Source organism: Myodes glareolus, chromosome 2, assembly GCF_982192425.1.
Source record: "Myodes glareolus chromosome 2, mMyoGla1.1, whole genome shotgun sequence".
Taxonomy (NCBI): Eukaryota; Metazoa; Chordata; class Mammalia; order Rodentia; family Cricetidae; genus Myodes; species Myodes glareolus.
Window position 1 is genome coordinate 110,732,646 of NC_142027.1, and position 22,229 is coordinate 110,754,874.

The window sequence follows — 22,229 nt, forward strand, 5'->3', positions numbered from 1 at the left end:
GGTGGCCACCAGAGGCACCAGTGAATGCATGCATGACTTAGCAGAAATCAGTCTTTGTCCACACATGCAGTTAACCAATTCAGAGGAAGGAGCAGGCTTGGGCTAGGGCTGGTGGTGTGGCTCAGTAAGTGGAGCACTTGCCCAGGGTACAGGAAGCCCTTGGTTCCGCCCCCAGCACTGCATAAGCCCAGCATGTGATGTACACCTGTATTCATACCAAAACTCAGGAGGTGGAGGCAGGAGGATATCTGGAAGTTTGAGGCTAGCCTGGTCTACACAGTAAATCCCAAGCCAGCTAGGGCTACAAAGAAAGATCCTGTCTCAAAAAGCAAAAAACAAACCAACAAAACAAAAGAATATAAAACAAAGTCTGGCAGTGGTGATGCACGCCTTCAATTGCAGCACTTGGGAGGCAAAGGCAGGCGGATCTCTGTGAGTTCGAGGCCAGTCTAGTCTACAGAGTGAGTTCCAGGACAGACACGGCCACTCAGAGAAACCCTGTCTTAAAAAACAAACAAACAAGCAAACGAAACAAAACAAAACAAAACAAAAACAAATGAAAAGTGCTGCGTATGGTTGTCTGCGCTTGTAATCTCAGCACAGAGTGCTCCCTGGCCAATCAGCCTACTTGGCAAGTTCCAGGCCTGTGTAAGAGCCTTATCAAAAAATAGTATAGGGGCTGGAGAGATGGCTTAGTGGTTAGAAACACTTCCTGCCCTTCCAGAGGACCAGGTAGGGTTCACAGCACCCATGTCAAGCAGCTCTCAAATGCCTGTAATTCCAGCTCCAGGAGATCTGATACCCTCTTTAGGCCTCCTTGGGGCACACATGCATGTGCAAGAAAACAAGACAGATGGTAGCTAAGAAACACCACCAGGTGCACATGAGCACACATACACACACAAACAAAAGGAACCTCCCTATCACTCTCTGCATCCATCCATCCATCCCTAATCTCTCCTATATGCACAGTTAAACAAGAGCAAACTAGACAAAATGGTGCTTGGGAGGCTGAGGGAAGATCGCTTTGAGTTGAAGCAGTCTGGGCTACAGAGTGAGTTCTCGGTCAGCTGGGCTATAGTAAGACCTTACGCAGGAAACAAAGAGCTTAGAAGACAGGGCAAGCAATGGGCACAGTGACACATAAGCCCATGGCAGATCCCTCATGTTGAGCAGCTCTCAACAACCTGTAACTTAAGCTCCAGGACTCAATGGCCTCTCCTGGCCTCTACAGGCAACACACACACACACACACACACACACACACACACACACACACACCAATAACAACAACAACAACAAAAATATAACCAAAACAAAAATGAAACACCAGCCCCAGGAACAGCTTGTGCCATGCTCAGAGCCAGGCTTCCTGCTCTAAGAGACTACATGGGAAATAAACAGCTTGTCCTGCCCCCTGCCTTCAGAGTGTTTGCATTAGGGACTTTTTCTTGCCCTGCTGAATCTCCAGGAACAAAGGACCTGCTCCTCCCGGAAAACAGGAAGGAATTCCAGGCTGTAGTCCCAGCACCACCCTTTCTGCTGAGTGACATTCCAAACTCCACACGTGGGTCGCCCCATTGAAGCTAAGTGCCCCTCCCTCTGGTCAGAAGTTACAGATTCCAGTCTGCGAGGTGGAAGTCTAATGAGCTCAAATAATTCTGGGGACATACATGGTGGAAGGAAAGAACCCACTCCCACAAGCTGTCCTCTGATCTCACATACGACATTTTCCCTTAAAAATAAATTACAGGTTTAAGAATAAAAACTCCAGCCAGACTCTCACCCTATGTGGGTCATTTTCTCTTTACAATTTACCTTTCCTGCCACCCACCCTGTAAATAAAAAACATATTTTTTATATATATATATATATATATATATATATATATATATATATATACACACACACACATTCAGATACATTCCCCTACCAAAAGGCTGATTGACATACTTAGTTACACTTTGACTTGTTTTGTTGTTGTTTTGCTTTGTTTTGGTTTTTGAGATAGGTTTCTCTGTATAGCCCTGACTGTCCTGGAACTCACCCTGTAGACCAGGCTGGCCTTGGGCTCAAGAGATCCGCCTGCCTCTGTCTCCTATGCACTGGGACTAAGGGCATGAACCACCATGCCTAGATACAGTACTTGTTCTCAGAAACACTTCAGCTGGCAAGATGGCTCAGTGGGTGAGGGCACTTACACCCAAGCCTGATGGTCTATATTCCATCCTTGCACATTGGGGGCGGCAGGAGAGTACAGACACCTATGATTGCCACATGCGGGCTGCGGCACAAGGACACCCACACTCATTTAGACACATAGAGATAAATGAAACAAATAAATAAAGGTAAAAGATAGAGAAATAAATACATGATGTGTACCATAAACTAGGCAAGTAATCTTACTGCCAAGTCAAGATCTCAGCCCCTCACTGAAGAATACTAGGCAAGTGCTCTATGCTCTCAAATGCTGGGACTCCTGGAGTGAGCCATCACATCTAGCTCTGAAGCTATGTTCTTATGGGGAGGGAGAGAGAGTTCTTGGATGCAGTGGTTCTTCGCTCGGAAGGTGTCTCCTACGGCCTGGCAGCATGCTCACCCTGGCATCCCCAGCAAGGCTCACCCTGGATACCTCTGCTTTCAACATAAACAACAGAATGCTATGCCACCATTGAAAACAATGATAAACTGCAGCCTCTCATAGAAAGACTGCCCAAACACGTGACAACTGTTCATCAGACAGCCAGTGATGGATCACAGAAAGATCAGATTATCTCCCTTGAGCTCAGGTCTATCATCCCAGTAACTCCAGCTCCAGGGGATCCAACACCCTCTTATGGATTCCGCTGACACTGCACTCACATGCACATACCCACACACGTAGTTTAAAAATAAAATAAATCTATTTTTAAATTTTTCCTGGAGGTAGCACCCTCAATGACTCAGTCACCTGCAATAGTCCCCCCCCTTAAAATGTCAACATCAGGACAGCAGAGGCTCAGCTTCCAATACACAATTCACGGGGAGACACAAAGCCATACCCAAATTGCATGCTGTGCCTGCTGTGACCAACCATGAGCACTAGAGCTTGTAGCAATCGGGGAAAGTGCTGACTATGCAACATGTAAAAAGCTGGACTTGGCAATGCTGCCTGCAATCTCAGCACTAGGGGATGGAGACAAGAGGGTGCTGGGGGATAAGTGGCCAGCAAGGGTAGCCAACTCAGAAGCCGGGTTCAGTGGGAGACCCTGACTCCAAAAGCAAAGTAGAGAGCCACCAAAGACAGCAGACATCAACTTCTGGCCCCCACACAGACCTCTGATGATTAATAAGATTCCTGACAACAAAGGGAAATCTGAAACCTGACACGGTGGTGCACACAGTTTTCATCCCAGCATTCAAGTGGCAGAGGCAGACAGATCTCTGTGAGTTAGAGGCCAGCCTGGTCTACACAGTAAATTCCAGGACAGTCAGGGCTGTATAGGGAGACCCTGACTCAAAAAATAAACAAAGAAGAGAGTTTCACAGCTGAGAACATGGCTAGCGGCTGCCAGAGCAGCCCAGCAGTGGCATACCTAACTGGGATCCTACCATGAGAAGACACCACATGAATCCAAACTGACGACAAAAACACGTCTTGACATTTTTCTGAAAAATGTCAAGGTCATGAAAGACAAAGAAAAAGCTCTTCCAGATCAAAGGGGATGAGTAGTAAATTAGGTCTAGCAAGTGACCTTAGACTGGAAAGAGACTTCTGCTATAAAAGAAATGACCGGCTGCTTGAGAGCTCATGCAGTGTTCTTCTCTTGATGTGGATTCGCTGCACTGTGGTTATGGGAGAAAATGGCCTGAAATTTATGTATAAAACAAACATGGAAGGGGTAAAGTTCAGTGACTGAATACTGTGTGAGGTCCTGGGCTCCATCCCCAACATCAATTCACTGTCTCTCAGACATACATACACACAGAGGCACATACATACTTTTACACAGAGATACAAACAGACAGACACACACATACATGCACATACATACAGACACAGGGACCCATGTCAGACACACACATACAGATACACGGATACACATATATATGCATGCATATAAACAGAGGCACATATACAAACATACACATTAACAGAGACACCCATATATACATACTCAGACACACAGAAATACATACGAACAGCACACAGATACACATATACATATACAGAGACACTTATACATACAAACACATTTGTGCACACATACACAGAAACACAGTGAGATACACAAACACATACAAATGTACACACATATGTAAGTACACCACACTCATACAAACACACACAAATCTGAACCAAAGGGAGTATTTCTAAGGCTTCTGACTTACTGTCAAATTAACTTCGAAAAAGCAATTGCTTGGGGCTGGATAGATGGCTCAGTGGTTAAGAGCATTGCCTGTTCTTCCAAAGGTCCTGAGTTCAATTCCCAGCAACCACATGGTGGCTCACAACCATCTGTAATGAGGCCTGGTGCCCTCTTCTGGACTGAAGAAAGAATACTGTATACATAATAAGCAAATAAATAAATATTTAAAAAAAAAAAAGAAAAAGCAATTGCTTCCCAGCAGCCCTTCATGGTTAAGGCATACATATACTGTGGAGAGACAGGAGCCTAGGAGAGCAAGAAAGTCAGCTATGAACTTCAGAGAGCAGTCCAAGGAGGCCATGGGACCTGTGACCCAGAAGAAAGGACAGACCAAGCCAGAGTGTGACTTTTACCTTTCTTGGGGTAAGATACTCCTTGTCCAAAATACATAGGCCAGATAAGGAGGCTTGGGTGAGTCTAAAATCAGCTGCCATGGTGGGTTTCTTGACCAAAGGAATACTAGATGGCAGGTGACAAAGAGATAGGATGGCAAACACAAAGGCCAGCTAGAAAACCAGGTAACTAGTTCAGTGTGGTGACTCGGGCTTCTAATCTAAGTACTTGGGAGTTTGAGGCAGGCAGATCAGTACGGGTTCAAGGCTAGCCTGGGCTACACAGTGAAGCCGCTGGTCAAATATGCCCATAATTAGAAGACAGAAATGAATGCAGCGTTCAGTTCTCTTTCTCCATTTTAAAGTAGCATTTTAAAAACATGCATTTATTTTATTTTTAATTATGTGTATATGTGTGGTCATATGTGCATGAGTTCAGGTGTTCAAGGTCAGAAAAGGCTGTGAGGTCACTTAGAGCTCTTGTTACAAGCTGCTGTGAGCTGCCTGATCTGGTTGCTGGGCACTGAATTCAGGTCCTCTGCAAGAGCAGTAAACATTCTTAACCACTGAGCCATCTCTCCAGCCCCACAGTCAAGATGGGTCTTCCCACGTCTATGACATAAGATAAGCCTCACAGGCATATCCAGGGGCCCATCTCCTGGGCATCCTAGAGTCTAAGGAGTTGACAGTAAAGATTAGCCATCACAGCAGAGCTTAGAGCTGAGATCGGGGCATCTAGTGGGGCATCTCCAGGCATTAGCAGGCTCTGGCCTGTATTCAAAGCCCACTGCCTACTTGCTCAAATACTTTTATGGAATGCACAGCCATACCCATTCACTCACACGCCACCTACGGCTGTCTTCTTGCTAAATAAAACAACAGTTGCTCAGCTGTCAGACATTACAGCTCATAAGTTTCAAGAATGTACTATCTGGCCCTTCACAAAGGAATCTGTCAGTGTCTGACTTAATCACGCTGTACCAGCACTACTTCCGGTTCTGGATCATTTTAGTGTGGTTATGTAAGATAGGAACATCAGGAAAGCTTGGTGAGAAATGGAAAGAAATCTGACATTATGCAAGTTCCTCTAAAGGTAACACTAGATGAGATTAAAGAGCTAGGGCTGGTGGGGGGGTGACTCAGTCAGTAAACAGCTTGCTTTGTAAACATGAGGACCTGGGTCCCCTCCCCAGGACCTGTGTAAAGAGTATTCAATTCACATTTTCTATTTAAAGTAATATTTTAAAAAAATATTTATTTCATGTTCAACTATGCATATGTGTGTGCGTTCAAGTGTCCAGGGAGGCCAGGAGAGGCCATGAGAGCCCTTGGAGCAGGAGTTACAGGCTGGAGGGGTCTCTAGAGCTCATTTGTTAGTCAGTCTAACCTCAGTGGTAAGCCCCAGGCCAATGAGAGACCATGTGTCAAAAAACAAAACAAAACAAAACAAAAAACAAAACACAGACGGGAAGCCAGGATATAGCTCAGTGGTTAAGAGCATTTGCTGCTCTTGCAGAGGACCCAGGCTTGATCCCCAGGCACCTCCCATTCCAGGGTTTTGATGCTCCCTTCTAGTCCCATAAGGCACTGCGCACATGTAGTATACAAACATATAACATATACGCAGACAAAATACCCATATCCATAAAATAAACAAATAAAACACAACTCCTGATGGACAACTATGTAACTACTAAGGTTTAAGAATTAAGGGGCAGGTGTGGTGACGCACACACTTCAGAGGGCAGATGCAGCAGAACAGCTGCGAGACTGAGTCCAAGTCCAGCCTGGTCAGCTTACTAGCACCCTGTTTCAAAACAGAAAAGCAAACAGAGGACAGAGCACCGGGTGGTGGTGGTGGTGGCAAATGTCTTTAATGCCAGCACTCAGGAGGCAGAGGCAGCAGATCTTTGAGTTCAAAGCCAGCCTGGTCTACAGAGTAAGTTCCAGGTCAACCAGGGCTACAAAGAGAAACCCTGTCTTAAAAAAAAAAAACAAAAAACAAAAAAACAAAAAACAAGAGAGAGAGAGACAGACAGAGAGAGAGAAAGAGAAATAGATAGATCCTGGATTAGTGTCCTTGATTCGAACCATCACGCAAGGGCAGGGAGGCAAGCTGCTCTTCCAGCAGAAGGGCAAGAGGTTGCATGTGGGTGGGACTGAGCACCTAACACCTCCAACTGGGGCAAAGCATCTCTTCCCACTCACGGCCCCAGATCCCCAAGTCGGAATCCTGCTTGTCACAAGACACCAGTCCGACTCTGCCCTCTTTCTCCCATCCCCAAAGCTTTACCCTTATAGAGTTCTGACTGAGCCTGAGGCCTCATCCCTTTAGCTACATAGGTCTAGGTAGGGTACCCTATGGGTACCACTCCTCCATTTTTTCTTTAAAATTCTTTTATTCTATTTTTAACTCTGTGTATATGTGTGCTTGCTTGTATACGGGTACGTATATGTTAGGCCAGTAGAGAACATCGGATCCTCTGGAGCTGGAGTTACAGGCAGTTGTAAGCTGAAGGACGTGGGTGCTGAGAACTGGGTCATCTCTGCAGCTCCCTACCCCTATGCTCTTTGGAATGCTCTAGCCACGACTCCGGCCTCCACTGTTATCACCTTTCATCCCACGAAAGCACAATCCCAGATCTGAGTCTGCCTGGCAGGCACTAAGTGCTCTGTGGATGCTGAGCACCGGGCTGTTGTTAGCTGCCGGTGCCAATGATCCTCACACAGAGAAAGACCCAGGAAAGGCACACCTGGTGACCTACTTGCCTCATGTCTTTGGTTGGGTCAGCTGTGCATCCCACACTCCTTCACATTGACTGCCAGGAAGCGCTTCGCTGAGTTCCACGCTCAGTCACAAGAGTTCCTCTCTTTCTTAAAGGATTTATTTTTATTTTATGTGTATTAGTGTTTTGCCTGCGTGTATGTCTATGTGAGGGGGTTGCCTCCTCTGCAGCTGGAGTCACAAACAGTTGTGAGCTGCCATGTGGGTGCTGGGAAATTGAAGCCAGCCTTTTGGAAGAGCAGCCAGCACTCTCATCCATTGAGCCATCTCTCCAGCCCAAGAGTTTCTCTTGATTCTCATCTGATACAACTACTTCCTCCCAGGTCCTGCTAAGCTCTTGGTTTCGCTGGAAAGAGTATATGGGATTCGATAAACTTATAAACTTACAAATACTTCGTATGCATTTGTTGCTTTCTAGTTGTTGTGATGATAAAAGGCTGACAAAAAACTGGAGAGCCAGCTCAGCAGTTAAGAGCACATGCTGCTCTTCCAGAGGACCCAGGTTCAGCTCTCACAGGACTTGAGTTCACTTCCCAGCACCCACATTCGCTAGCTCATACCACCTGTAACTCCAGCTGCAGGGGATCTGATGCCCTCACATGTACATATACATGCATACACACAATTTTAATATAAAAACTAAAAATAGCTGGGCAGTGGTGGCACATGTCTTTAATCCCAACACTCTGGAGGCAGAGGCAGGCTGATCTCTGAGTTTAAGGTCAGCCTGGTCTACAGCTAGAGTTCCAGGACAGCCAGGGCTACACAGCAAAGCCCTGCCTCTAAATAAATAAATAAATAAAATAATAAAAATAAATTTCATAGCTACTAGACCTTAGAATAACAATCTAAATTGGACATCTGGGCTCAGTCAACACACAGGACAAAGATGAGCAATATTCTTGGGAGAATGATCATATTCATTCATTACACTCCTAGTATAGATACTATCAACTGAGTGCTTATCATCCTATGTCTGGTGCTGCTCCGGGCACTGGCTTACCCTCAGAGATAACTGCAAGTTCTCTGCTCTCACTGAACTCACCTACCATTCCAACTATTCTGCCACTGGGGTACAAAGTTTTCATTTCACGTTATGAGACACTGTCTGTCTAAGTATGTAGTCCAGGCCAGCCTCTGACTCGCAGTCCTCCTACCTCAGTCAAGGGCTAGGATTACAGAAATAAGCTACATGTCTAGCTAGACTTCTTTTGTTACTGGCTACTTAACAAAAGGTAAACACAGGAAAAAAAAAAAACAAAAACATGTACTCAGCAGATAAGGAGAGTGGTTTAAACTCTCGAGCAAGGCTGGAATATGGATTAAAGGTAGAGAATGTACCGGCACAGGAGCCCTTGATTTCATGCCTCCAGTACCTCCCTGAAAACACATACACAAAAATCTGTGTTTTTGTTTTTGGAGACAGGGTTTCTCTGTGTAACAGCTCTGGAAGTCCTGGAACTCACTTTGTAGACCAGACTGGCTTCAAACTCACGGAGGTCCACCTGCCTCTGCCTCTGGATGCACAAAAATTCTTAAGCAAAGTGGACAAGGGGTGGGAAAGGGCAGCATCTGAGTGAGGCACAGCAGTAAGTGCCTGTAATCCCAGTACCCAAGGGGTGAAGGCAGGAGGATCAGCAGTTCAAAGGCAGTCTTGGCTACAGAGCAAGTTTAAGACTGGGCTATGAGAGACCCTACCTCAATAAATAAATAACAAAGAAACAACAACAGTCTTCAAGATCAATCAGAACGTGTACCATTCTCGCCGAGGACCCAGGTTCACGTCCCAGCACCCACGTGGTGGCTGACAACTGCCTATTAACTCCAGTTCCAAGGGATCTGACACCCTCTTCTTGCTCCACCAGAACCAAGTACACATTGTGGTACACATACCTACATGAAGGCAAAATACCAATGTGCATAAAAATAAATCTTTAAAACTATTGGGGGGGGGAATTTAGCAATGGTACTATAGACAGATCTTGGGAAGTGGGTGAGGGAGAAGCAGAGAATTATGAATTCCAGGCCAGCCTGGAACATGGCAAAATCCTGTCTCAAAGAAAGCAGAGTGGGCATCAGGATTGACTCAGTGAGTAAAGACACTTGCTTGTAAGTCTGGCAATCTGAGTTTGATCCCTGGGATCCATGTAAAGATGGAAGGAGAGACCTGGTTCTCCAAAGCTGTCCTATGCTATGGTACACACTCACACATGTGCATTGTAAACACACACATGTATCCACTCTAACAATAATATATAAAAATACTTAAAAAAAAAAGAGGTCAAATTGAGGACCAGCACAACAGCTACTGTAAGACCATGCAATCACAGAAAAGATTTGAAGATCAAAACCAGACAAGACGTAATGGCAGCTGCAGAGCCAGAATAAAAGGGAAAGGGGAAGGTAGTGTTTGTTCTTAAGAGCTCTGGGGGCCAGGAACAGAAAGATGGCTGGGCCACTGTCAGGAACAGAGACCATGTTGGTGGCAGCTTATGTCTGCTGAAGTACTATGTGAACTCCAGATCATATTGCAAGAACTTGATTTAGTGTTATGGTACTGGGGATGGAACCCCACGACCTTCCACACAGTAGGCAAGTGTTCCAGTGCTGAGAGACAGCCCCAGCCCCCCACAAGAATACTGTTTTAGGGGCCACTGAGATGGGTCAGTGGTGCGGGAGAATTATCCGTATTCTGTCAATCATGTATTTTAATAAAACGCTGATTGGCCAGGCAGGAAGTATAGGCGGGTCAACCAGACAGGAAGTAGAGGCGGAGTAATGAGAATAGGATAAGGCTAGGGAGGAGAAAGGTTCCTCAGCCACTCCTGTGCAGACCACCGAAGAGGCAGCATGTAACATGCCCAGCTGAGAAAGGTACGGAGCCATTATGGCTAACACAGATGAGAATAATGGGTTAATATAAGTTATAAGAGTTAACAAGAAGCCTGACCTAATGGGCCAATCAGTTTATAACCTTATGGAGTCTTGTGCGTGATTTTCTTTGGGGCCTGCCTGCTGTGGGGTACTGGGCAGAACAGATACCCCAACAAGCCAGCCCCCTCATACTACAGGTCAGTGAGAAAAGGTGCTTGTTGCAAAATCTGACGAGGTGAGTTCAATCCCCAGGATCTACATAATTAAGAATCAACTTCACAATGTTGTTCCTTTGTCTTCCGCACACATACCATGGCAAATGTACACACACACACACACACACACACACACACACAAATGAAATACCAGTGAGCAAACCCATGACAGACACACTATTAAACTATACTCCCAGTTCTCAAATTACATTATATAAGGAACCTGTCCAGGTGATACTGTGGTTTTATAAACAATCAGAAAGGCGCTGAACACGTAAGCAAAGCCAGCACAAAACCTTCTTTACCAGACCACAAACGCAGGTCAGGAAACTGTGATGTTTGGAATGTGTACCTGCCTCAGCCCCACCTCAGAGGTGCCTGGCACAATTGGCTGATACAATCTGTGTATCTGAGGGCCTTCATCTCTGTTTGCTGTTTTGAAAACTGACCCTGGGTGACCCTCAATCATTGCATGTGTGTGCTGGGAAGGTCACAAGAGTTTGTGTGTATCTACCCGGTCCTGTGAACCTTTATACAACAGACCCAGTACGCAATACACACACACTGTGAAGATCAAAGTCTTACAGGTTCATGGTGTTATGGACACCTCAGGAAGAGATGATGTGGAGACCGAACTCTGGGAAGAGGTCAGGCTGGGAAGGGCCACAGACACTGAAGCTATGACCAGGGGACAGAAAGTCAAATGACTCAATACCTCTGTAACTCCACTTGCAAATGAAATGACGTAAGTTCCACCTTAGAAAGCACACCTTGTCTATTATTCTCCCTGTTATACAATCAGGCGGACCAAAGCCAAACTCACCAGGATTACTGCCTACCACAGGCTATCTCCTGTCCACTCTCAGAACAGATCACTGCCAAGGTACCATAGCCTGGAGTGTTATCTAATTATCCTTTATCCTCCAAATGCCTTCCTTTCTTCCTTTCCTTCCTTCTTTCTCTCCTTTTATTGAGACAGGGTCTTATGTAGTCCTGGCTAGCCTCCAACTTACTCTGTTGCTGAGGATAGTCTTGAATTCCTGATCGCCTACCTCCCCTCCTTGACTACAGACATGCAGTGCTGGGGATGGAACCCAGGGTTTCATGCATGCTAGGTGAGCGCTGTACCTACTGAGCGACATCCCTAATCAGAAGCTGCTGAGTTTCTGGAAATCACATGTAGAGTTCTCTTAGCTGTATTATACAAAGGAGACCAGAAGATCCCAGACCCCAGTATACCAATCAAAAGATAATTCTGAGATTGGCCTCCATCTAAGACATATCCTAAAGCTGAAATAAGAGCTGGGGAAGTGGTGGCACATGCCAATAATCCCAGCACTCAGGAGGCAGAGGAGGGTAGATCTCTGTGAGTTCAAGGACAGACTGGTCTACAAAGAAAGTTCAGGGATAGCCAGGGCTACACATGGAGAAACCCTGTCCTGAAAAACAAAACAAAACAAAAACTTGAAATAAGTGGGCAAGCAAGATGGCTCCGTGCGCAAAGGCAGATATGTTACCTGACAATAACACAGGAAATAAAACATCAGATTATCTATTAAAAAGGTGAAATGTTTGTGTTTTCATGGTCAGAGAATGAATAAAATTTAAATTTTAAAAGGGAGGGTGAGGAGGCTAGAGAGATAGCTCAGCAATTAAAGGCACTTGTGCTTGGTTCCCAGAATCCATGCCAGGGAGTCCACAACTTTCTGAATTCTAGTTCCAGGAGATCCGATGCCCTCTTCTGGCTCCCTAGCATTTGATAGGCTAAAGAGGATTGTGTTGAGCTCAAAGCCAGCCTGGGCTACGGCAGAAGACTCTGGAGCTCGAAGAGGGAAGTGAGGAGGCTCAGAGGGGAAAGATGACCTGAGTTTGATCTCTGGGTCCTCCATGCTGTCCTCTAACATAGTATTTAGAACATATGCCCTTATCCCATAAATAAATATAATTTTTTTTAATTAGCCCAAGAAACAAGGACTGGGGAAATGGTTCAGTTGGTGAAGTGTTTCAATTTCTAAAACTTAGCTTAAACAAACAAACAGAAAAAACAGCCAACATGCTGGCATGAATTTGTAAACCCCAGTGCTGGGAAGGCAGAGACAGGTGAATCCCTGGGACTCGCAGGTCAGCCATCCCAGCTAAATTAGCCGGCTTCAGGTCAATAAGAAACCGACATGGAGAGACTCAATGGTACTAGCTGCCTAGAGCCTGGCACAGTTCCCGGCCTCCCAAGGCCACTCCTCTTGCATGCTTCATTGCTCTGTTCTGTTCCATGTGGTCACTGAGCGCTCAACACTACAAAGCACCTCTCATCTGTCATCTCAGGGTTAAATTTGGCTTATTCTGCCATATGTATTCAGTTTTCTGTTTGCTTCTGTCCCCAGCAAGGTTCTCAAGGAGCTGAACCAAAGACACACCCTGAGGGCCTTTGAAGTGTCATTCCATGGGGACCTAAGCCACCAAGAACAGCAAGAATCAACAGCTACCTTCTTCCTGGGCATGGTGGGGTATACCTGGAAACCCATCACTCTTAAGACTGAGGCAGGAGGATTGCTACTCAGAGACAAGGACTTACTAAAAACAAAAACACACAAAAAACCCTAACCTGTGGGAAATGGAGGCAGAAGGTCCAGGAATCCAAGGCCATCCACTGCATGAGAAAAACAAATGACAAAAATAAAACTAATTAATTAAAATAAAAATCAAGCAAGCTCCTGAGCTAATCCGGGAGACTGGTGGAACAGAGATTCTTTCCCCAGCTTTACTGATGTAGAAATCAAAGCTTGGCGTGTACCTGTGGCTTATCCCAGCACATACGCTACCTTTGGCCCAGAACTTCTGCACCAACTGCAGCGAGTCCAGATTTCTGTCCAATGCCAAACAGCAGAACTGCATGGAAAGATGAGCTTTGCACTGCAGCCCATGTGAAATAAATAATAATGGGGATTTGGCACCAGGGGGCTGATACATACCCTGTAAACCCAACACTTGGGAGGATGAGGCAGGAGGACTGCTACAGGTTTGGAGCCAGCCTGGATTATACACGTAGTTCTGGGCCAGTTAAGGTTTTGTGACACAAAACAAACAATAGAGGGGGACAAAAAAAAAAAAAAAAGAAAAAAAAAGAAAAGAAAAGAAAAAAAGGAAAGCTCTATGAAGTGGTATTTCTTGTTTATAGAAGACACACACTACTTGTTTCTAGACATACAAGAGGGTATGAACTCAGTCATGCTTTGTGCTATTGGTTCTATTCTTTTCTTTTTCGAAACAAGATCTTACCATGCCCTTAAGCCTTGAGTGGGTTGGTAGTGTGCTTGTCTAGCACAGGGCAGATGAGAAAAGAAAAAGTAAAACTGTTTGGGTATGTGTGTGAAGGAATATGCCCAATACACAACAGATTTCATACCTGTATGAAAAGCTGATAAAGAAAAAATAAACTAAGGAAAGTTATGTCTCACTCAGCTGAGGCCCAGAGGCCTGGCTTGGGTGTGAAGTGATTACACACCGGCTAAGGATGCTGCTGGAGTCTCTTACAAAGACAGTGTGATGGTTGTGTAAGGTTTCACAAAGGGGGGGAATCCCTAAGAACTAGACACTAGAGCCAGAAGCGGTGGTGCACATCTATAATCCCAGCACATAGGAGGCAGAGGTAGGAGGATCAGGGATTCAAGGTCAGTCTGGGCGACCTGAGACCCTGTCTCAAAACAACTAGGTTCAAAACTGTAATGTCGAAATGACTTATGGGTTTAGTAAGCAAATGTTTAGTTCTTGGCAGGCAGTTCTTTCCAAACAACCTATCTGCTAAGTACATAGACTTACCCAATGGATGCGGATCCTGACTTTCAAGGAGTTAACAAAACCTCAACCCAGAGTGAAATGGTCCGACAATTCCAGGTTTATCAGGCCACAGATATCCATCTCCTGTGGTGTTTATAAACTCCTACTGCCAGGATGTCTTCATCTGAGGTATCCACACTGCCATCAAGCCTGTGATTTCCAGGTACCAAAGTCCAACTCTGGAATCTTCCAGCCTAGATCCTGCCTCTTATTTTCTCAAGTGCCAGATGTGAGGGTAATACTATAATATCCCATTCTCTCCAGTGCAGGCCTGTTTTCTGGCCACTTTTTGATAATGACTGAGCAACTCCCATATCAGAGGGTATAAAAGTTAAGATCCACTCACTCTCCAAAGAAAGTGAAAACTCAGACAGAGTCTCTTTGTGTAGCCCTGGCTGTCCTGGAACTCAGCTCTGTAGACCACGCTGGCCTTGAACTTACAGAGTGCCTCTACCTTCTGAGTGGGGGGATTAAAGGCATGCGCCACCACTACCTGGCTGTGAAAACTCTACAAAGCGGCTACTGTAACTGTTGTGAAGGTGGACCATTCTGGGTTTCCTGACTTTACTATCTGGGTTCTCTGAGCCATTTTTCCCACTAGCAGTCAATTCAAAGATTACCATTCAAGGGGGAATCTACGAGGGTAGAGTTTATGTGCAGTTGATGAACCAAAGCTACAAACAGTTCCAGGAGTTACTGCCATGTATAGTAAGAACAAATCTCCACAGATAGATAACCACCTGATTTACAAACAGCCCAGTTCTCAATACCAGTAGCTAGGCTCTTTCTTCTTCTCAAAGAGTTTTCCTGAGCCGGGGTCTCAATATGCTGCCCTGACTGACTTGGAACTTGCTGACCTTGAATCCAAACATTCTCCTGCTTCAATCCCCTGAATATTGGAACAGCTCCAGGACTATCTCTTACCCTCAAAAACGTCACAACCCTGGTCAGGCCGGCTGACACACACCTAGAATTTTTGTCTTCAGGAGGCTGACAGGAGAATCAATCAGTTCCAGGGCAGGCACAGGCCAGCCTAGGCTGCTTAATGAAACCTGGTCACAAAACAGCAAAAACAAGCCAACCCTAGGGTTCAGCAGCTGGACCACTAAAGCCAAAACTGAAGCTCAAAAGAGTGATGTATGTATCCTGCCAAAGTGGCAAGACTCAAACTCAGGGCCGTCCCCACCAGTTAAGCTTCCCTTTGTGCTTCCATTATTCTCCTGCATGGCTAGGCTCCGAGCTAGCCTCTCAAGTTCTATGGTTCCATTTCAAACACAGCCGCTTTCACTGAAGAGTCCCTGAAATCCTCAATCCTGGGCACTCACTGGCTTACACAATGCTGAATCGTCTTGGGAAAAGAAAATTGGGGGGTGGGGGCAGTCCAGGTCAAGTACCGGAAAGATGCCTCGCTCCTGCCGCCCCGCAGAGCTCGACTTTTCACCTAGTTGCTCCCAAGAGCTCCAGGTGTCACTGCTGCTTCAAGACAGCCCGACAAAGGTGTGTCGCAGACACTGTCCCGAGAGGGTGACTGCCCCAGGGATGCAAGCTGGACGACTCCAGGCTACCTCCACTGAGCCCACCTGATCGTTGCCGGATCCTATTCTCCTCATAGAGCTCATTCTAATGTGAGTGGGTTTTATAATCTGCTGCCCCCAAAGTCCCGTCGCGCAGGTGGGGAAACTGAGGCTTGGAGAGGGAATGTTGCTTTGCCTGAGAGAGGAGTCGAGTGAACCGGATCCCCACCCGCAGATGCACAGATCCAACCCTCAGGTGAAGGCTGCTATAGGGAGGCGTCTGGAAACGACGACCCTCAATACTCCCCGCGACAGGTTAGGTCGTGGTGGGAAGCACCACCCCAAGAGAAGGGCCGAGGTGGGAAGTGTCGCCTTCCGCACGGGGTGAGACGCGCGGAGATCCGGCCTAAAAACCCTCCCCGGAGTTACCAGAAGGATAGTCGTAACGACAGGAGGTGACCCGGAATCGCGGAGCCTCCCCCGAAGTCCCCCAATCCTCACTCACCCGGCGCCCCTCGGTACCGACCCGCTCACACACCGCGCGCGGCCGGGTAGATCTCTGAGGCACTGGGGCCGGACGCAAGTCCGCACCACTGGGACGCTACCACCACCCGCGAAGGCTGAGGGGGTGGGCCGTGGCCGGCACAGCCAAGACTCCGCCCACAAGGCCCGCACGCGCGCGCTCTAGAGGACGGCCTTCTTTCCTTTGCTCCCCTTCCAAATCTGCGCTTCTTGGTACGGTCCCAGTGGGTCACGCCCCTTAAGTCGGCTCGGAAAGCCCCGCCCCTAAACCGAGCTCTCCGTTCTTAGGCCGCGCCCCACTTCTCTCCTCAGAGAAGCCCCGCCCCCAGGCCACGCGCTGGTGCCTGGATTACGGCCACGCCCCTCTCGAAGAGGCCCCGCCCAATCCTGGGTTTAGCTCGGAGGTAAGGGTGCACGGCTGTGGCAGCTTGTACTTGCGTGACCCTGCCTGCCTCTCCCGCTGGCAGCGGAACTCTCTCTCTTGGGTCAATGCGGAATCGTGACTGGGCGTCACCTCGTGTGGCCTCCTGCTGCCGGCCTAGCTCATGTCTTTGTCAGCTGAAAGTGTCAAGGCCGATGCGGGCACCGTTGGCCCGGGGGTCCTCGACTGAGATTTGAAAGTTAGCCGACTTGAGGGAGGAAAGTGGCTAGGGAAGAGGCGAAGGCAACAAGGTTTGGAAATCTGAATGCCAGCAGCTGTGCTTGTCATCCCAGGGCTCAGGAGGCTGAGGCTGGAGGATTGCTAGTCGGAGACCAGCTCTAGCTAGTCGGAGCTGTCACAGATCGCGGTCCAGGAGAGCATAGGCTACCAAGTGAGACCTGGCTCAAAAATAAAAAAGAGGGATAGCAGATGTAGCTCAGCTGGTGCAGCGCTCACCTAGCATGCAGGAAGCCTTGAATTCCATCCCCAGCACTGCAAAAAACGGAGCAAAGCGAGACAAGTCCCAGCACTCAGAAGACTGCAACAGGAGAATCACCCTTAGCTACATAATGAGTTTGGGGCCAGTCTGAGCTACTCATAACGGTCTCAAAGGAAAAAAATTGAAAGAACAGAAAATTCAGCTGTATTGAAATTAAGAATCCCACCTCTGCCCCTTACAGGTTTGGGGTAACAGGAACGTGAGAATTGGGTGACTGAACAATCTTTGTTCCTAAGGGCAAGAGTGAGTGCTGGACAGCAAAGACTGTCTTTATGACAGTTACTAGTATTAGTAAAGGTTACCCAAGATGGCTCTCTGGGTAAAAGGTGCTTGTTGTTCAAGATGACTCAGTCTGTGCTCAGGACGAACAGCAGAAGGAAAGAACTGACTCCCTCTGATTGCCCTCTGACACATGTATGCCACTTGCACACGCACTAATAAAAAGTAAATGCAATAAATTTTTTTAATGTTCTGTGTGACCCAGCACTGCCGTGGCAGAGGCAGGAGGATCTCTGTTCAAGACCAGCCTGCCCTGCATAGAGAACACTAGGCCAACCAAGGCTATATAGTGAGACTCTGTCTCCAAATATTAATAATAATAATTAGAAGGTAAAGGCTTTACTACAAATTCCTCTTGGACCAGTGAGCAACTTCTCTCAGAGACCTCTCTCCATCTTTATTAAATGTATAATCATTCATTTATATATGTATGTGTATATATATATATATAGAGAGAGAGAGAGAGAGAGAGAGAGAGAGAGAGAGAGAGAGCTTTATTATTGTTTTTCTTTTTTTCTTTCTTTCTGGTTGTCCTGGAACATGCTCTGTAGACCAGTCTGGCCTCAAACTCAGAGATCCCCTGCCTCTGCCTCTGCCTCCCCAGTGCTGGGATTAAGGATGTGTACCACCACTGCCCCACATTATTGTTTTTCAAGCCAGAGCCTTATGGACTTGAACTTTCAGGCACACTCGCCACATCTGGCCCTTTGCCTGTTTAAGATGGGCCTGTGAGATGTCTGAGCGAGGAAAGGTGCTTGCTGCCAACCCTGACCGACAGCTTGAGTTGGATCCTGAAGATCCTTAAGGACGGAGAGAAATGACTCCAGGAATTTGTCCTTTAACTTACACACACACACACAAACACACACGCACGCACGCACCCACACACACACATACACACACACGCACACAAACACACACGCACGCGCACACACACACAAACACACACTCACGCACACACACATGTGCGGGCACACACACAAAGTAATTTTAAAATATTGTATTTTTTTCCTTTCAGTTTTTTAAGACAGGCTTTCTCTGTGTAGTACTGGCTGTCCTGGAACTCACTCTGTAGACCAGGCTGGTCTCCAACTCAGAGATCCATTTGCCTCTGCCCCCCAGTGCTGGGATTAAAGACAGGCGCCACCACTAGCCGGCTTCAAAAATTCTTAAAACGGGCAATCATGAATAAAATAGTGTAATATAAAATCCTACAAAAAGAGATTACAATGGCATCCAAGGTTGCGATTCCTATGACTAGGAATGAACCAGTTTGACACAGAAAATGAATCTATCCCAGCAACAGGTTTGGTGAACTACAGACCTCAGGGTAGGGCTGGCCCAGTCCAACTAGGGAATGAGCAACAGGGGACTCTTACAGCAACCCATGCGATTGCTGCAGGAGAAAGCCATACCCGATATTTGTGTCATCCTTACAACACCATTCGAATTCGAATGCCTCCCGGATGCTCTGCTAAGCCTTGAAATTCTACTTCCTGCTTCTGCCTTTAGAACAGAAATACATATCTGATTGAGGTGAGGGACTTTTTTGTGGCTAGTTTGCCCTCCTTCCTTCCCTCCTTCTTTCCTTCCTTCCTTCCTTCCTTCCTTCCTTCCTTCCTTCCTTCCTTCCTTCCCTCCCTCACTGTTGGCCAGCGAACCCAGGGCCTCTTAATGCTAGTAAGGACTGTCTCTCCAAGCCCTTCGCCCAGTATCTCACAGAGGAATTCTAGGCAGTGATCTATCACTGAGTCACACTGGTGACTGCTTCCCACCTGACTCTGGTGCACCTAGGTTCACATTTCACCTGGGTGATTCCAGAAGCTTCCTGACTGTATGTTAGTTTCTCCTGTGCTCCTCAGCCAATGTCCTGGTCACTGCCTTGCCTTCTGAAAATGCACTATCAATAAATGGGTGGCGGTCGGGGGCAGGGGAGGACCTCACTCTAATACATACTCAGATTCTATATGGATAAAATAATGTTTTTAAAAGTGTGCACCACCACCACTTGTCCAAATACTTTTAAGGATGTCATAAAAGTCAGGCTTGGTGACGAATAGCGATAATCCCAGCACTACTGAGACAGAGGCAGAAGGATTATCTGTCCAGCCTAGTCTCTACAGTGAGTTCTAAGCTAGTCAAGGTTGTATAACAAGACCCTGTCTCAGAAAAAGGAAAAAGGAGAAGAGAAATAGAAATACTATGAATTGAGTGTGAGGGTGAAAACCTGTAATCTCAGTGCTTGGGAGTTAGACACTGGAGGGTTAGGAGTTCCAGAACATCCTGAGCTACATGAGGAGGTGGAGGCCGCTCTGGGCTATCAGAACTGAAAGAAAGAGAAAGAGAGAGAGAGAGAGAGAGAGAGAGAGAGAGAGAGAGAGAGAGAGAGAGAGAGAGGTGGAAGAGAAAGGGAGGGAGGGAGGAAGGAAGGAGATGGGAGAGAAAGGGAGGGAGGGAGGGAAGGAGGGAGGGAGGGAGGGAAGGAGGAAGAAAGAGACAGAGAGAAATGGAAGAGGGAGGGAGAAAGAAAGAAAAGAAGGAAGGAAGGAAGGAAGGAGCTGGGTATGATATTTTGAAGTGAGCCTAGACTACATCGTGAGCTCTTGCCTATAAATAAGTATGGCTGGTGAGATGGCTCAGCAGATAGAGGCACATGTTGCTAAGCCTGACAACCCGAGTTTGATCCCCAGGACTCTTAGTGGAAGGAGAGAACCAACTGCCAAAAGTTCTTCTCTGACCTCCACCCGCTTGCCACCGCACCATACACCCAACAAATGAGACGAATGTAAGGGAAACAAACAAATACTTGATGTGTGTCAAAAATTAGCAAGTACGTTTCCAAAGACAACTAATTAGAAGAAAGTATTTGCAACTACAAAGACTATGTCCATAATAAAGAGCCCCTACTAATTAATTAAATAAGCAAGATTAATTAACGCAAGTAGGCAAAAGACAGAACTCAGCAGTTCCCGGCCAAGGAAGCACAAACCACTCTAACTATGTGCAGTTTCCCAGCATCGCACAGAGAAGAGAAGTGAACTAGAATTTGGCTAAGAGAGCTGGGTGGTGGTGGCGCAAGCCTTTAATCCCAGCACTCGGGAGGCAGAAGCAGGCAGATCTCTGTGAGTTCAAGGCCAGCCTGGTCTACAAGCTCTAGTTCCAGGACAGGCTCTAAAACTACAGTGAAACCCTGTCTCAAAAGAATCAAAATAAAATAAATAAATAAATAGAATTTGGCTAAGAGGTTGTGCTTCTGCTGAGCTATAACCAAATGCAGGCGTTTAATGATACATGGTTGGTAGAGGTCTTCAGAAACAGGTCTGCGGTTTATTATTGCTAAACCTGTAAGTAAGAAGCATCTAATTTTTTTAAAAAAGAAAAAAAAACAAAAGGACAGGGATAAGAGCTCATTGATGATACACACAATTTGTGTATTCTGCCATAACTGGCCTTCTTTAATGGGGGTGGGAGGTCGGCCAGGAAAGGCACTTGCAGCCAAGTCTATTGATCTGAGTTCGATCCCCCAAGGACCCACAAGGTAGAGGGAACAAATGACGCCTACAGATTGCTTTCTGACTTCCACGGCATACACCATGGTGTACGTGTCCTGGTGTGTGTCTCCCCACACAAAGAAATAACATAGTTTTTAAATTAAATCATAGTTCATATTTCTCAATTTAAAAAAAAAAAAAGATACGCCAAAGGGCTGCTGTCTGCCAACCCCAACCATTTGCTTATCCTTGCTGCCCAGATGTTGGTGGTTTTGTGTGTGTGTGTGTGTGAGAGAGAGAGAGAGAGAGAGAGAGAGGCTTGATGGCTCCTACGGAAACTACTTTAAATTGGTAGTTTTGTGACTGCTTTTGTCCTAAGCTCGATTTTTGTTTTGTGGGACTGGGGATTGAACCTAGAACGTTCCATCTGCTAGGCCGGCGCACAGCCTGACACCAAGCTATAGCCCCAGCTCTCTTTTTGAGAACGTTTTCTTCTGGGACAGGGTCTCACCAAGTTACTCATGCTAGGTTTGAACTCACTGTAACCCAGACAGACCCTTAGATCTTTGCTCCTCCTACCTCGGTCCCCTGAGTAGCTAGGCCTGTGTCACCAGGGCCGGCTCTATCCCTGAGTTTTGTTGTCGGGTTTTGTGTGTGTGCGTGTTTACTATTTTTACCTATTTTAGTGTGTGTGTGTGTGGGGGGGTGTTGGTATCCACGTGCTACAGCGTGTGGAGGTCAGAAGACAGCTCGCAGGAGTCGGCTCTCAACTTCCACCATGCTGCTCCCAGAAACTGAACTCGGGCAAGCACCCTTATCTGCTGGGCCATTTCACCACCCCCTATGCCTGATATTTTAGATGCTGTCTCTGATGTCATTGAAGTCTTATGCTTTTTTTTGGTTGGTTGGTTGGTTGGTTGGTTAGAGTCAGGGTCTTGTTATATAGCCCTGGCTGGCCTAGAGCTCACTATGTAGACCAGGACTATATTTAAGTCTTGCTCATGATTAAGATTATTGAACCCACAGCGCACCCTCACTTCCACGTCTTTCCAAT

At 46.6% G+C, this 22,229-nt stretch overlaps 1 protein-coding gene across 2 annotated transcripts in view; it reads right to left on the reverse strand.

The window, feature by feature from the left end:
• Por (cytochrome p450 oxidoreductase) overlaps positions 1 to 16,622 on the reverse strand; it is a 44,308-nt gene extending 27,686 nt beyond the window's left edge. Inside the window, exon 1 of one of the 2 annotated variants that reach the window (XM_048433846.3) lies at positions 16,469 to 16,622. The gene's annotated coding sequence lies outside the window, so the exon portion shown is untranslated. Of the gene's footprint in view, positions 1 to 14,431; positions 14,455 to 16,468 lie in introns of those variants that run through there. The other variant, XM_085682276.2, reaches the window with a different exon arrangement.
• Positions 16,623 to 22,229: the final 5,607 nt, after the last annotated feature.